Source organism: Nicotiana tabacum, chromosome 8 (genome assembly GCF_000715075.1).
Source record: "Nicotiana tabacum cultivar K326 chromosome 8, ASM71507v2, whole genome shotgun sequence".
In the NCBI taxonomy this organism is placed as follows: Eukaryota; Viridiplantae; Streptophyta; class Magnoliopsida; order Solanales; family Solanaceae; genus Nicotiana; species Nicotiana tabacum.
The window spans coordinates 3,993,422-4,008,401 of NC_134087.1; the positions used below are offsets into that span (position 1 = coordinate 3,993,422).

The window sequence follows — 14,980 nt, forward strand, 5'->3', positions numbered from 1 at the left end:
CCATTGTTGGGCGATTTTGAAGCTTGGGAGATCTAATTGAAGAGGGAATTCAAGAGGGTTTCATGGAGGTAAGATTTTTGGACCCTAAACTTGTTTCTATGATGAATTTTATCATTGTAAGCTTGAAATCCATGGAAAAATAAGTAGCAAAAATGGGTAATTAGGGATTGAGATTAAGAGACCTTTGTGTGGGGATTTGAGGGGTCATTTGAGGTCCGATATTGATGTTCTTGATATGTATGGACTCGTGTGAGGATGAGGATTCCATTGATGTTAATCTTATCGGACTCCGAGACGTGGGACCGGGGGGTCGGGTTTGAGCAATTTCGGGATTTTGATGTAAAATTGGATATTTTTGAGTTGGCTTCATTCCCTTTGCATATTTTAATGATTATGTACTGATTGTAGCTAGATTTGGAGCATCCGGAGGTCGATTCGTGAGGGAAAAAGCATCGCGGGCTAGAGTTTGGACCGGATTGAGGTAAGTAATGATTGTAAATACTGTCCTGAGGGTTTAAAACCCCGGATTTCACATCGTTGTGTTACTTTGAGGTGACACACACGCTAGATGACGAGCGTAGAGTAGTGCGCCATTGGGATTGTGACTTGGTCCATCCCCTACGACTGTTAAGTTGCGTATTTGAATTGAAATCTTATGATATTCCATGTTCTAGAGATTTATATTATATTTTGGGCTGTATGCCATGTTTGGGGCCTTGTGCCGACCTGCTGAGACCCTTAGGGGAACTTTCACTATTTTTCCTCACTCTATTTGTTTTGAAAGCATATCCTCAGTCATGTTTTACCTGTTTATTGTTTAAACCTGGTTTTATCACTTTATTTCTTAAAAATGTGAAAACTGTTTGGGCTGAGTTGCTTGTTTTACTGATGGTCCGAGTGATCGCGAGGTTGATGACTGATATAGACCGAGGGTCTGATTGTGAGGTTGATGACTGAGATAGACCGAGAGTCTGATTGTAGGATTAATGATTAAGAGAGGCCGAGAGCCTGGTTGTGAGGATTATATATATATGGATCAGGCTACATGCCGCAACGATATGTTGGGTCGGGTTGCACGCCGTAGCGATATGTTGGGCCGCAGCGATAGTTTGTGCTTATTGAGTTTATCATAAATTGGATTCATCGTTTCCTACTGCTCACTCTTTATTTACTCTTATTACTTACTGGGTTGGAGTACTCACATTACTCTCTGCACCTCGTGTGTAGATTCAGGTATTTTGAAATCCGGTAGCGGATGTTGATTGCTCAGACGCGGAGTCATCAGAATTAGCAAGGTGGCTGCACGACGTTCGTAGCACTGCTTCCTTCCTCTCTTTTTATTACTGTATTTACTACATTTCTTAGACTCTTGTTGTATTCAGACCTTTGTAGATGCTCATGACTAGTGACACCCCGATGTCGGGCTTGTGTAATTATTCCGCATTTTTCTTTTAAATGTTCATTATGAGATTATTGGTTTATAAATGGTATAAAAACAACTTTTAATGGAAAATGATTGATTTAGGAATTGTGTCGGCTGGCCTTGTCTTCACGAGAGGCGTCATCACGACCGGGTCCGGTTTGGGGTCGTGACATTGACCTATTAACTAGTTTACTTAATACTAATAACTTATTTCTTTTATATATATATATATATATATATATATATATATATATATATATATATATATATATATATATATATATGTGTGTGTGTGTGTGTGTGTGTGTGTGTGTGTGTGTGTGTGTGTGTGGTATTAATTCTTCTATATTTCATTCATTCATCACTAATAATGCATGACATAGATTAATCGATATAGGTTGAGACGTTTTGTTTTTAATATTCATCGATATAGGTCGAAACGTTTTGTTTTTAATATTCATTGATGCATCTAAGTAAGTTTTAAGCCGATGAATCATTTTACAAATAGTTATATTTTATGATGATCAATTATATGTATGTCACGACCCGAATTTTCTACCCTTGAGAGTCGTGATGGCGCCTACTCGTGAAAGCTAGGCAAGCCGAGTATTATAAATTCATTACCCTTTTTATTAAGCATGTTCAATAATTCAAAGTAATAAGTGATTTAAGCAGTGGAATAAACTAAATGACCAAAAATGCAGAAGACGAAAACTTAATCATTAACCGAGCTACATAATCTGAAATACAATACTACCCAGAATTTGGTGTCACAAGTCACAGACTATCTAAGAATACTACAAATAAGGTCTGAATGAAAATACATAAATCTGTCTCTGAATAAGTAAAAACAGAAAGAGAAGTGATAGGAGGAGACGCCAAGGCCCACAGACGTCTGCAGGACTACCTCGGGTCGCCTGAATGGACTGAAGACAACACCCTCACTACGGTCCAAATGCTCAAGTATCAATATCTGCACACATTGCAGAGTGTAGTATCAGCACAACCGACCCCATGTGCTGGTAAGTGCCTAGCCTAACCTCGGCGAAGTAGTGACGAGGCTAGGATCAGACTACCAAATAAACCTGTGCAGTTAAATCATATACAATGGAAAATAAAAGCAGGAATGTACAATTAAGGATGGGAGGGGGAAAAGTTGTTGTGGGGAAGCATCAAATGATAATAGAAGAACAACAGGTAAATATAAAGAACATTATAACTCGATTATCAACAAGAATCAGAAATCAAACAAGTGCACGTCGTCACCTTTCGTGCTTTTACTCTCGTCCTCACCATAAGAATCAATATAATCTGCACGGCATCACCCTTCGTGCTTTTACTCTCCTCCTCACCATAAAAATCAATATAATTGGCACGGAATTGTACATCGTGCGGCACGACATCACCCTTCGTGCTTTTACACTCTTCCTCACAAAATCATACACGGCATCACCCTTCGTGCTTTAACACTCTCTCACCAAAATAATGCACAGCATCACCCTTCGTGATTTAACACTCTTCCTTACCCAAACAACAATCACAAGCAATAAGGGCAAGGAAATAAATAAAATCACAATAAAATCCCGGCAAGGGAACAATAGTTCAACAATCGAATCCCGACAAGGGAACAATATCAAAAGCATTAACATCCCAGCAAGGGAGATAACATTAAAAGAAACAACATCCTGGCAAGGGAGACAATATAATAATCCTTTTCTCTTTTTCACATTTATTTCACAACTTACTTTACAACTTGAGCCAATGCTCTATAAGGTTCAATTGCCAATTTTACTTCCACAATTCATTATACAACTTGAGCCAAAGCTCTTCAATATTCAAATACCACTATTACTTCCACAAGCTTTGCTCAACAATAAAAATCATCACATAAGGCATGAACAATACAAACGAAGTCACACTAATCATAGTATAAGACTCACGAGCATGCTTGACACCATCGTATAGATACTCGTCACCATGCCTATACGTCGTACTCAACAAATAACACATAGCAAATAGGACACAACTCCTAAGCCCTCAAGCTAAGGTTAGACCAAACACTTGCCTCAAACTTCCACGACCAACTCAAGCCTCAAACACTATTTTTCCTTTAGAATTTGCCTCCAAATAACTCATATCTAGTCCAAATTGATTTAACAACATCAATAAATGCTAAAGAATTCATACCCAATGCTTAATTATAGGTTTTCTATCATTTTTCCCAAAGAGTCAAAAATTGACCCCGAGCCCGCTTGGTCAAAACTTGAGGTTCGGACCAAAACTCGATCACCCATTCAATCACGAGCCCAAATATGCAATTAGTTTCGAAATCTGACCCCAAAACGAGGTCTAAATTCCAATTAATCAAAAAGCCTAAACACTACCCAAATTCCTAATTTCTACTATAAAACCCTAGATTTTTGGATGAAAATTGATGAAATGCAATGCAAAATCGAAAGAATAAGGTTTAAAATCATATACCAATGCTTTTGGGAAGAACTTGTTCTTTGAAAATCGCATCAATGCTCTCTAGTTTTGAAAATTTGAAGTTATGGACTAAATCCCGATTTTGCTACTGTTTTTAATTCACTGGACAGACCTTCTTCGCGTTCGCGAAGGGCCTGTCACGTTCGCGAAGGCTCAGGCCCATTAGCCTTCGCGTTTGCGTTTAGCGGCTCGCGTTCGCGGAGCTTTGCTCCTCAAGCCTTCACGTTCGCGGGCCAGTGGCCGCGTTCGCATAGAAAAAAATCCCGTTCCCCCTGCCCCAGCCCAAAGGCCTTCGCGTTCGCGATAGCAGGTCCGCGTTCACGAAGGGTAGCACTCCCAAAGCTTCGCGTTCACGGCATGTTTCTCGCGTTCGCGTAGAAGGAAGATTCCTTCAGCCTGACTTACCCTTTGCGTTTGCGAGAGTCCTTCCGCGAACGCGAAGAACAAAATTTCAGAATACCAGAAATTGAAAACCTGCAACTTTTTCTAAGTTTAAAACCTTTCGAAACCTATCCGAAACTCACTCGAGCCCTCGGGGCTCAAAACTAAACATGCATACTAACTCAAAAACATCATATGGACTTACTCGTGCGATCAAATCGCCAAATTAACAGCTTTAACAATGAATTTAGCATCAAAATCAAAGAAAAATCTCAAGAACACTTAAGTTTCAAATTTCACAACCGAGGGTCCGATTCACGTCATTTCAAGTCCGTTTCTTACTAAATTTTACATGCTCAACTTAAATCATATATAAGACCTGTACCGGACTCCGGAATCAAAATACGGGCCCGATACCATCAAGTTCAGTTACATTCAAATTTCCAAAGACTCTAAAATTTTTAGTTAAACAATTTTTCTTCAAAGATTCATTTCTCGGGCTTAGGACCTCGGAATTCGATTCCGGGACCATCAAATCACGAGTCCGGATCCGTTTACCCAAAATATTGACTGAAGTCAACTTAAATTCATTTTAAAGGCAAAATTTATTATTTTTCACAAATTTTCACATAATGGCTTTCCGGATACGCGCCCGGATTGCACACGCAAATCGAGGTAAGATAGAAAGAGGTTTTAAGGCCTCAGAACACATAATTTATTTCTAAAACAAGTGATGACCATACTAATTAGATTATTGCTTCTTCACAAGTCTATCCCTAAAAGAACCCCACCCTGTGGCCCTAGCGCTTCGTGCTCTTATATATATGCGTCTATACCTATAAAAATATACACACACATACTTCGTTGTACTACTTTAACTATATATAGCTTGTTATAGTATATGTTAGTGTATTCATTATTTGTATTACAAAATAAGGTATCAACGGATTACATTTATATTATTTAGATTGTAAATATTAAAGTGATTCAAAAGTCTGACCATGTTTGACCTAATAACCGACCAACTTTGGTCGGTTATTTTTTAGGAAATAACATATATCGACCAAAGTTGGTCGGTAAAAGCTTCCCCTGCAATAACCGATTGACTTTGGTTGGTAAACTTAAATTAAATTCTATAAATTTTATAAAATATTTTAAATAATAATATAATTATTAAAATTTTAAAAAGTGGGTCCACATTACCGACCAAAGTTGGCCGGTAATCAAAAAGATGCTTTGACTAAGAAAGTCTGACTACTTCGGTCAAATTTTTGACCAATACACCGACCAACTTTGGTCGGTATGTAATTTAAAAAAAATATAAAATATTTTTTTTGTAGTTTCCGTTTGTGTTGACGGTTTTTTGTCGCTTTTGTTGACCAACCAACGTTGGTCGGTATGACTTGGTCAGTTTTTCCCTAATTTCTAATAGTGTCTTCTATGAAGGTATTGCAGTACCATATTTATTACAATACCAACTGTCAACTGCTGCAAACACATAGGTCGAGAGGCTAATTAGTTCAAACTATTGTTTTGTTTTTTCATCAATCATTCGAGTTCTATATAATATTGGTTGGTATTCAATTGGGATTATTTTGGTCGGTAATGGTATTAATCAAAGAGAGAATTTTTGTCCTTGTATTAACATTGTTATAAAATGAGGACGCATTTAATTAAGGCTTTAATTTTATACAATGTAAAAGAGCTTCTAAAGTATGATTTAATTAAAGAAATGTCCATCATAAATAACCGTAAGGCCTGCTTGTTTAGAGTACAAGGTAGTATAATACTTGTACTAAACCCAACATTAGTTATCTCTATACTAGGTAAAAATAGCACGGGCTAGCCAGTTTTTGGACTGATCATTCAAAAATAGCCAACGTTTGCAAAGTCATTGAAAAATAGCCACTATTTTGCTGCAACACGGAAAGTTCCAGCATAATATACTAGAGATCAATGTACTTGTGTATGAACTTCCAGCATACTATGCTAGAATTCCAATACGTGGAAAGTTACAGTATATTATGCTGGACGGTATATTATACTGGAGTATTTTTTCGGATTTTGAACAGTGTTTTCGTTCAGATTTATCTTTACATAAAAGTGACTAAATTTCGATTACTTTTGAAACTATGACTATTTTTGAATGATCACTTGTAGCTCTGGCTATTTTTGAATTTCACTCCTATACTAAACCGTAGAAATGATAACAGGTAGCCATTCTAGAGGGCTGCTATTTAGAAATTAGCTAGTATGTCATGAATTTCAATTTTCCATCCCTAAATAGCATGGCTATTCGTGTAATTCCCCAGCATTAATTATCTGTGTTTGGTTATTTTTACGCAGTGTTAGTTATCCTCATAAACAATATCTTCACAAGTTATGTAATATTTGGTATTGGGATAAAATGTGAAATAACAATGCGGAGGATCACTGGCGGAGCCACATGAACCCAAGGGGAAATTTATAGCGTGTAGCTGGGTATTTGTTTTAAAAAAAATGTATATATATATTATATATTGACACCCCTTAACTTGTTAGTGGACTTATTTCTTTATATTTTGACTCCCCATAATGAAAGTCCCGGCCCCGACATGAATTGAAACATCCAAAATAACAAAACTAACCCTCATAATAATGGACAAACATTTATTTTCTATAAAAATAAATACCAAAGTCGGAGGAAAGCTAAGGCTATAAATACAACATACAGTAGGAGAAACTTTAGAATAGGAGTATATAAATATGGAGGCTGCGCTATGCCTTTGGCATTGTGAATTTTCTATTGGAGGATAGAAACTTCTCTCGTTGCTCTGCGGCATCAATGTCACTGAAATGTGTTTCTGGGATCCAGTTTCCAGTCTTGGGATCTCTCATCCAAAATATATCCTTTCCTACACTTTTCTCAATATTGTTTGAAGAAGAAGAAGAAGACGACGACGACGACTCGGCCACCTTCCTAATATTGGAAGTAACAGGCCGTCCTTTTACATTCTCTGCTGCTACTGTGTATCCTCTCCTGCACCCACAAAAAATAGCCTATAAATTGAGAAATTTAATGTTAATAAATTATTTTCAAAATATGTAAATCTGTCGTTCAATGGACGGGGAGCCGTGGAACATTGATAAAGTTATTTTTGTATGACCTATAGATCGCGGGTTCAAGCCGTGGATACAAGATATTTTCTATTTTTTATAAATCTATCATACTTTCTGAACCGACTAAAAAGTAAGCAATGTCACGTAAACGGGAAAAGAGGGAGTAACAATGTTCACATGTTCTTGTGAGAATAAACGTTCAAAAAAATAAAAATGGCGTGGTAGGGAAGATAGTTTGGTCTCTAACCTGAGATCAAGAATGAGATTAAAGCTGCTCAAAGGAACCCTAGGCATGATGAAGACATCCACCTAATTTTTAAAATTAAAAATGATATATAAACGTTTAATATATATATATATATATATATATATATATATATATATATATATATATAGGCAAGGTAAACAGGAGTCAAGAAGAATTAGTAGCATAGTAGAACTTGGAAAATCTGAGATTCGAGAGAGAGAGAAATGAGTTGGAACGCAAACTATAAGATTCTGAGAAAATGGGAGAACTTCTAATAGTTGATGGTTACGTAAATGAGGGATTAATTAATTATAACTTCGTCCTAGAAAGGATGAAGATTTTGGAGTATCGAATATGTGATGATATAGAATCTTGAACATGATTATTTATTTTTGAAACAAAATTAATCTAGTAATTGTGATTTGTGTCTTATAAAAGGGAATAAGCAGAGTAATTTATTTTTATATATACATAATATTCAATTAAGGAAATTTAATTCAGGAAAACCTTGAGAACTGTTTCGATACATGTATGGGGCATTCCACTTAGAATTTGAGTGGCTTTTTTTTTATTGCGGTAAGAATATTGCTCTTATTCGATATGAAGGGCTAGCATCAATTGATGCTCCTATATATGATCCTTTCCTTAATTAATTTCTATAGTTCTATAGCATGATGATTGATGAACCCTCCCCCAGGGGCAGATTTATAGTAAAGTTTCCGTGAACCCAGTAACTTTTGCATAAACTTTATATTTTTACTAAAAAATTCGTTAATAGTATAAGAATATTTAGCTTGAAATCCAGTTTGTTGGTCCAATTATCATGTAATTTAAGTTGAGATTGTTATAGAAATCCGTAAGTTTAAAATTCTGGATCCCGCCCCCTCTCTACATTCTGTTGATCCGATCTCCAAAAATTCCAACTTTGGATTTATACCAATTTTGGGATTGAAGACTTTGTTTGGGGCATCATACTTTTTTTTATTCTTGTCGAGATAGTCACATGAAAATTGAAAATTATAGTATTGACATGAATTCCCAGTTCCCTTTTTTTTTTTTTTTTTTTGTATAGAACTGATTTATCCTTGATCCTAATTGCTAGTATATTCTTAGAGAAAGCTTGTCAAGCAAAAAAAAAAAATATAGGGAAGGAAAAATAAATTACATGGATTGTGGATAGTGTTGAAAAGATGATAGGTAGCAATATGTTGGGTGTGTTTGGTATAACGGAAAATGTTTTTTGGAAAATAAGTAGTAATTTTATTCATTTTTCGATATTTGGTATGCAAATTAAGGAAAATGACTTCTCAAGAGTACGTTCATAAATAATTTAGATATAATAAACATGAAGCCATAAACTTTCAAACTAACAACATTTCGAACCCACAAATTTCATAAACTTTCGAACCGCTAAACTTTTAAAATCGCGGAATTTCGAACCCATAAACTTCCAAACACATAAACCTTCGAACTCATAATTTTGGAACTTGTAAAATTTTGAACCTTTAAACTGATAAAAAAAAATTGAAATTGAAAAATATATTTCAAAAATATTTTTTTCGGGGGGAGGGGGGGGAGGAGGCAGGTGAGGGGGGTTTGGGGTGGGTGGTGGGTGGTGCAGAAAAATAAAAAAATAGAAATTTGAAATTGCCAAAAAAAATTAAGGTAAAAAAAATAATTACTTTTGCGGTGGGGGTTGGGGTTGGGGTGGAGGGGTAGTAGAGTGGGTGGTAACGGAAAAACTGAAATTTTAAAAAAAAAAAAGCCTTTTTTGGAGAGGGGTGGGGTGGGTTGGTGAGGGTGGAGAAAGTTGAGAAGAAATTTTGGAAAATATTTTTCCTTCTCTTGATAAGGAAAACATTTTCCTCCAATTAAAGAAAAATAAATTCATAAAAAAAATATTTTCCAAAACATTTAAGCCAGCTAAACATGAAAAAATTAGAAACCATTTTCCGAAAAATATTTTCCTCTCGTACCAATTCAGATTGGTTTGCTGGTATTATATTAGCTCTCTCCATGTTGGAATAGATTGACTAATATATACTGCTCATCAGTCATATTCAACAATTAATAGATGAGAAATGATTAATCATAACGTGTAACACGCTTCCTCTACTTTCATCAACAATCACTCATTCCACTAACTAAAGACCCCATACTGTACGATTAACCAATCAATTTTTTAATAACAAGCTCGTTTGTTCCGAATATTTATTTCGAGTATAGCTATTAAAGTATTTTTTTAAGAGCGTGCAAAATCTATTGTAAACAGTGGGTGATCCAGAATTTTATGCCAGCGAGTTCAATCATAGAAATCCATAACTACTATAAGCGGCATAAGGTACGAGGAGCAAGTTTTTTTTGTCTTTATTGCTCACAATATGATCCCGTAATAAAGTCCTCTTGTACTCTAACAAATGACAATTAATTTCAAACACATACTTGCAAGTCTTAAGCAAATTTTATGAAAGAAATTACCTTCTAGAGTAAAATAAACTTCAATATAATTTCGATTGAATTTATGAAAAGAAAATATACTATAAAGAAAAATAAAAAATTGCAAAATATATACAAGGAAAATAATTTGATTTGATTGCAATTTATACAAAATAAATAAATAAAGTAGGCATAAATGATGAAAAGGATTCGAACACAAGACCTCACCAATACTATGAACCCGCTTGATCATTTTTGCAAGAGCAAAGCTTTTGTCAAGTGGGATCAATTATAAATTTTATACAAAATTTACTCTGCTTTAGTCGTAATTTATACATATATACAATATTATTTTTTGACGAAGCGAATTCAGTTGAACCCGCTTAACATCACTTTTGGGAATCAATTACTCAAATGATCACTCAACTATCTCAAATTATCTCCTAAAGTCACATTTATTTCGTTTGTAACAACAAAGTCACTGAACTATGTCTATCACACTCAGAAGGTCACTCAACTAGATTTTCCAAATTTTGGATTACCAACCCTATTTTACACTCTAAATTATAGGCATTTCATTTATCTTCTTTTTATTTTTTTTAAACTTTTTAATATTATAAATTTTCCTTTTTAATTTATATTATGGACTTACCTATAGAATAAATAAATATTATTTATAATTAAAAAAATAAAAAGTATTTAAATATCTAAAATGTTGGAATAACAAAATAATGAGCATAGTAAAAAATTAATTAGAATAATTTTTTCATAATAATAATTTTAGTATTAACAATAAAAATTCAAAAATTTATTTACACAATTCAAAATGAAAGAAAATAAAGACTGTAAAATATATATTTTATGCACGTAATATAAGAATAATTATTTAAATAATTTTTTTTATAATATACATTATATATTATTGAAAATTATGCTCAATTAAGAATAATTGTTTGGAAGTTATATAGAAAAAGAAGAGACAGAAAGAGATGAACTGGATAGAGACTATACAAGTAGTTTGTCGGAAACATGCACAAAATGTATAGAAATATATAGATAGAAAACAAAGGAAGATAATAGGGGTATAGAAAGGGCAGGAAAGGATAAGAGAAAGAATGATATGAACAATTGTATATGGTTTGGTTTTGGATGATTGAATAATAAGCTTTATTTCCACCAAAAAAATTATGCTCAATTATATTATTATGTTTCTATCAATTTTCCGACAACACAAAATTATGTCACCGAAAAATAGAGGGTTTATTTGTATATGATAAAATATGTTATGTTAAGTCGTGCATGGAATATATATAATATAATTGACGTTCTAGCTAGAGGCCATATAATTAATATGAAAGGAGATGGTAGGTAACAATATAATTCAGACATTAGAAAAATGAGGACAATTCCATTAGAAGCACATGATTATATGTACATATCTAATATCTTCCCTCTTTTTTGTGCCAATAAATATGCAACATCTCTCCTCCTCATAACCTTCACGTGGCTGCAGGCTCTTCTCTCATCTGCTTTAATATATTTTACCTAACTTTATTTTCCATTGATTCTAAATTTATTTCTGGTTTCTTCTACCATCAAATGGGCTTTGCAAAATTGAAACAAGTAGAACATAGTCAATTCCTAGCTTTCTCAAATGACCGTACTGCTCTTCATTATGATTGCTTTCTCAAATCTTGTTTCTTCTGCAACAAAACTCTTAGCCTTGACAAAGAAGTGTACATGTACAGGTATGTACAGGTAGTAAGAAACGATCAGCAGTACATTATCCCCCCCCCCACAATCCCCCCCCCTCCACACACACCCCCATAGTATTGGTAAATTTTGATACTGAATACTAAAATGCAGGGGTGAGCTGGGCTTCTGCAGTGTGGACTGTAGGAATAGGCAGATATACTTAGATGAAATGAAAAAGATTGAGATTTACACTAAGAAAATGCTAGCATCTTTAGTGCGGCAACGTCGAGAGGCCGGTGGACGGTGTAGTGAAACTACACTTCTGTCGGAGGATTACAGGCAGCCTGGCGAGCCATTGTCGTGCTCTAAAAATCGAGTTACATTCACATTCTCATAGTCGATAATATGTATAAGAGTACAGTTCAAAGGCGGAGCTAGCTAAGATTTTTAGTTTATGGGTTATATATGAACCATATTTCTTTTTATTTACTCGGTTCTAAATAAATTATTTTATACATATTTAATAAATTTAATAATATAAATAAAGGGTTTGAGACACATCTATTTAGTTCTGCCCCTGGTACTGCTATCGTGCCAGAAATTCTCGCATGGGGAGGTAAAGTTAGGGCTCCCTAATAAAAGCAATTCCATATTTAGGGCTCGAACGAGATTTCTAATAAATGATAACTACCTTTTAATTTAATTACTTTTCATAGCTACAAAGAATTTTTAATTTACCCATCCTAGTTATGCCAAATACAATATAGTTATTTCAGTGTATCAATATCTTTTCTTAACCCTATCTCTCTTCTTCCTCAACTCTCTGTCTTCTTTTTTCCTCTCACTTTGCTCTCGACAAGGCTGCCGTCTAACTCCGTCGCCGCTAGTCAACTTCTCCAGCGGAGCTCTACCAGAGCCCAACCAAACAATCTCCCCCCCCCCCTCTCTCTCAACTCTATCACAGATCCAGATCTGAATATCACGAAGTCACGATGGACTATTACTGACAATGAAAATAATGGAAGAAGAAGATCGGAGGCGTCACCAAATCTGGATCTAACGGAGATGTCGGAATCCACAACTTCTTCTCCTTCTTTGTATCTCACATCTGAGTGTATTCGTCTGAACAAATTTTGGTAGATATAATGCGATAATGTATTCTCAGATTTGGCTGGATTTTTGTTTGTCTCTATTTTTAGTAGATATAATGTGATAACGTATTCTCAAATTTGGCCAGATTTTTACTTGCCTCCATTTTTAGTTTTAATACAATGTATACAGTGTTTTGCATGGCTGGAAGACGCCATCTCCGGCGAACTGTCTTCTCTTCTTTGTTATTGAGTCACATATAATGATACGAATTCATTGTATTCTGTACAAATACATTCAAATTTGAGTGTATTCTATATTTTTTAATGCAAATACAGTTTTTTTTTTGTATTTTTGCATGTATTTATGTATTCTGAAGGTTAGTTTTTGTGGCAGATTTCCTGTATTTTTTGAATTTTTATTGTTTGAACAAACTCGAATTAAATATAGTGTAAAACTAGCTACAAATGAATACAGTGAATTGAATACAAACCAAATATTACTGTATTTTTTATTTTTTATTGTTTGAATACACTCGAATTGAATACAGTGAAATTGAATACAATGTAAAATAGTTAAAAATAAACGTGTAATTAAATACAGTGTATACATCCAAATTGAATACAACGACATACACCTTATTTCTTGATTTTATGTTGTTTGAATACAACAGAATTCAATGCAATAAAATTAAATACAATGTAAAATATATAAGAACGAATCATCCGAATTGAGTATAATGTATACAATCGAATTGAATACAACGACATATATCCCATGGCAAGCAATTAGTAGCTACGGATTACAATTAACTAAATTATAGCTATGCACGGCAATAAGCCTCCATACAATACTCATTTCTAAAAAGTCCTCTAAAGAGTATTTACTATTTCACCATAATCCTATTGGATAGTACCACTATTAAATTAAATTTGAGTAATGTGCAGTTGAAGAGAAAGATACATGTTGATGAGTGAGTTAACTATTTGCATGAATGTCCCTAACGTTGCAATAATTGTTGATACTAATGATGATTTTAATCCTTGCACTTATTAGAAATTTGAAATTAAAATTAGTTGATTTTTTTAAAAGAAAAACCTAAGAAGCGCAAAAGGTTTATTGAACAAAAGTTATTTTTTTCTTCTTCTGAAAACTCTCTTATTCAAAGTTTTGAATAATATGTTTAGAGGTGTTCATAAAAACCCGAAAGATAAATCTGAATGAAAACACTGTTTAAAATCCGGAAAATACTCCAGCATAATATACTGGAATTCCAGTATAATATATTGGAACTCTAGTATATTATACTGGAGTTCTAGCATAAGTATATTGGAATTCTAGTATATTTATACTGGAGTTCCAGTATAATATATGTAGACACCGGATTTTTGACCCTCCCCGAGGATTTTCGCATTTTTAGCATAAATATGTAATTTAGGTCTAATATACCTATTTTGACTATTTTTGCTTTATTTCGTTGCAAAAAGAAAAATTATAAAAAAAATATATATAAATTTTAGTTTATGTATTTCTCATAAACTTGAAAAAATACAAAAAAATTGCACTTTATTTTGGTACTTTATATAAATTCGAAAATTACAAAAATATATAGTTCTATTAATGTTTGATAGTCATTTTAATTTTGAAAAATATAAAAATATATTACTTTATATTTTATTTATATATAAAAAAACGAAAATTACAAAAAATAGTTTTTATTAATATTTGGTAGCTATTTTAAATCTTGAAAAATATTTAAAAAAGATATGGTTTTGTTTTAAATAATTAGTCTTATTTTAGTAGTTATTTTGCTTACATAGGACTAGTTAAGCAACGTGTTCCTATTTCTCGGGTCCGGGCAAAAGAATAATATTCGGGTTCAAACTACCCGGTTTTAAGCCTAATTTTCGGGCCTAACCCATAATAAACCGAGTCCATGACACATGGGGAACCCCACCACGCGTGGGGAACACAAGCCTCGAACCCCACCACGCGTGGGGCTCATTTTTCTGGGCAAATGGGCACAAATACACGGACTGAAAATTTTGAACGGGGGACGGTGGAAAAATTTTGGAGGGAACTACTGTTCATCTTTCTTCTTCATAAAGAAGAAAGAAAGAAAA

General features: G+C 33.9%; 1 long non-coding RNA gene across 1 annotated transcript; it reads left to right on the forward strand.

Annotated features, from left to right (window-relative positions):
• The first annotated feature begins 11,525 nt into the window (after positions 1-11,525).
• On the forward strand, positions 11,526-13,208 carry LOC107773090 (uncharacterized). Its single transcript, XR_012694486.1, has 2 exons — positions 11,526-11,821; positions 11,940-13,208. It is a non-coding gene; the product is annotated as an uncharacterized LOC107773090 (long non-coding RNA).
• Positions 13,209-14,980: the final 1,772 nt, after the last annotated feature.